The 3,034-nt window shown below is 22.8% G+C and overlaps 1 protein-coding gene across 1 annotated transcript in view; it reads right to left on the reverse strand.

Annotated features, from left to right (window-relative positions):
- The window catches only part of LOC117173282, a 20,515-nt gene that overhangs the window by 2,660 nt on the left and 14,821 nt on the right, over positions 1-3,034 (reverse strand). The gene's annotated exons all lie outside the window — the stretch shown is intronic.

Below are 3,034 nucleotides of genomic sequence, written 5' to 3' on the forward strand. Positions count from 1 at the left end.
GTTTTTGTAAATTTGCAAAGCAATATAGAAAGGGGTCAACGGATAGACATTCTTAGTTGACACCGTGAAGAAATTGACTCGTAGAAAAAAGGCCAAACTTTGAATCTGTTAATTAAACTTGTTTAAATAATTAATAGTTCTCGTAAGTTTACAAAGCAATATAGAAAAAAATCGTTGGATAGACATTCTTAGTTTAGTTCGAAAACAAATTGATTTGTACGATAAAGGCCAAACTTTAAATTTTTTAAGTAATATTGTTTTAATAATTAATAGTGTTTTTGTAGTTTGGCAAAGCAAAAATAAAAGAATAAAAAAAAGCAAAAGAATAAAAAATAGATATTCTTATTTAACTCCGTAAACAAATTTACTTATAGAAAAAAGCTCAAACTCTCAATCTTGTCATTAAAATTGTTTAAATATTTAATAGTTCTTGTAAATTTACAAAGCAATATAGAAAAAAGTCATCGGATAGACATTCTTAGTTTAGTTCGAAAACAAATTGACACGTAGAAAAAAGGGCAAACTCTTAATTTTTAATTTAAATTGTTTAAATAACTAATAGTCTTGTGAATTTTCAAAGTAACATAGAAAAAGTGACTCGTAGAAAAAAAGGCAAACTCTTAATTTTTTAATTAAAAGTGTTCAAATAATTATTAGTTCTTTTGCACAGCAACATAGAAAAGTGTTAGTTGACTCCGTGAACAAATTTTCTCGTAAAAAAAGTTAAACTTTTAATTTTTAAATTAAAATTGTTTAAATAATTAATAGTTCTCGTAAAATTACAACGCAACATAATAAATCAAACGTATTCTTTAAAGAAGACCTATTTCTAAAAATTGTTTAAATAATTACAATGTTTGAAGATTAAATAAATGTTAAAAGTCATAAATGAGCTCTATTCGAATTTAGCACGATTGCTAACTAAATAGATAGGAATATTTACATCTAAAAATGGAAACAGATACCTAGAGATTCTAGAACATGCCTGTTTCACTTTTCTATTACTCTATGGGAAGCTGTGACCTGCTTTCAACTATAGGAATAGTTTAATTCCCTATCAAATAGTTGCAATTTCATCCAAAAAAGATTAAATTTGGTATCAAAACAGATGAATTTGTAATAAAAAACGACACATTTTTTGTATAAGTGGTACTTTCATACAGAAAATATTTCAGTTGTTTTTTCAAAACCAAACTATAAATTCTAAGAAAAAAGTATATTTTCTATGAAAACAGTACTATAATTGTTTAATTTCCAACCAAACAGTTACATTTTTTCCAAAAAGATTACATTTTTCTTAAAACAGATGGAAAGAAATCTAAAAAAAGCTGATTTTCATTCAGAAAATATTTTAGTTGTTTTTTCAACACCAAAAGAGATGTAATTTCTCCTAAAACTGATGAATCAAACAAAACAACATTTTAAAAAAATAGTTTTATTTTACTCCAAAGAAGAGCCCAGTTCACTTTCTAACACTAAAATAAGAATTGTAAACAATTTGCAACCAAAATAAATGTATTTTTAAGAAAATTATAAAATTTTCAAACAAATAATAAAATTTATAACTGAAAGGATAATCTTCACCAAACTGAAAATATTTAATTTTTGCAGTTTTAACTGGTCTTATTATCGAGATTTTAATCTTAAATTATTCAGATTCGAGTTTCTTCAATTTAAAATAAGATTTTTTAATTTTAAACGCTTTAAATTAGAAATGATACAATTTCAACTCCATTCTGGTAACCTTTTCCATTAAAAAAATTGTAATGTAAAATTTTTCTATTTGAAACGCCTTTAATAGAAAATAATAATAAAATATCTCCTTTTTAACGTTTTGAACTTTTCCTATTTTTGAAATTTTCTTATAATCTTAAATCATTGAAATTCGAGATTCTTAGATATTAAATAACATTGTACCATTTTCTGAGCTTTAAATTAGAAATGATACAATTTTAAATCTTTTCTAATACAAATATTCAATTTTCAAAATTAAATGAATTTTGCTTTGCATTTTTAGTTATGAAGAACAGTAATACATAAACTGAAAATTGATGATTTCTTATTGAAAATTCAAATATTTTGTTGAAAATTTATGAATTTTGTTTAAAATTAGTCTTTTTTTGTAAAATATTAATCTTCTCGGTGGAAATTTCAAACCTTTTGGTTGAAATTTCTTCTCGTTGTTTGAAAATTTAAGAATTTTTTAAAATGTATTTTTTAGAATTAATCTTTTTCACTCAAAATGTAAATATTCAATTCTAGGTTGGAAATTGTTATTTTTATTTAAAAATTGATCTTTTCGAGTTCAAAATTCCACTATTCGCTTGAAGATTCATGCATCTTGTTCCAAATTCGTTTGTTTTAGTAATAATTTAATCTTCTTGCTAAAAAATGCATTCTTCGTGATTTTTTGGTATTTTCAGGTTCAAAATTTAACTGTTATAAAACTAATTCTTTTTGGTTAAAAATTAATTTTTTGTGAGTAAAAAAATTATATTTTTTATCTGAAAATTTAACTATTTAATCTCTGGATAGAAATTTATTATTTAGAAGTTAAAATGCATCTATTGCGTAGAAAATTCATAAATTTCATTGAAAATTCGTCTTTATTGTTAGAAAATTAATCTTGTTTGTTGAAAATTGTTTTTTTTTTGCTAAGGATTCAACTATTTGATCTTTTCGGCTTGAAAATTCAACTGATTTTGGTTGAAATTTAATATTTTTTTCTTTAAAATTCCAACAATTGGTTGAAAATGTATTGTTGCAGATTCAAAATTAAACTTTTTTGAAAAAGCTATACTTTTTATTCAAAAGTTCAACCGTTTTGTTAAAAATTTGTCTCTTTTGCTTGAAACTTCAATTATTTGGTTTTTAAGGCAACTATTAAAATTAAATTATTTAAATATTGAACTGTTTTGTTCGACATTTATTTTTTTATTAGTTAAAAGTTTAAATTTTTTACTGAAAATTTAGCTATTCCATTATTGTTCCAAACTGTTTTTCTAATTTGAAATGTAAACTATTTTACATTTTT

Source organism: Belonocnema kinseyi, chromosome 5, assembly GCF_010883055.1.
Source record: "Belonocnema kinseyi isolate 2016_QV_RU_SX_M_011 chromosome 5, B_treatae_v1, whole genome shotgun sequence".
NCBI lineage: Eukaryota > Metazoa > Arthropoda > Insecta > Hymenoptera > Cynipidae > Belonocnema > Belonocnema kinseyi.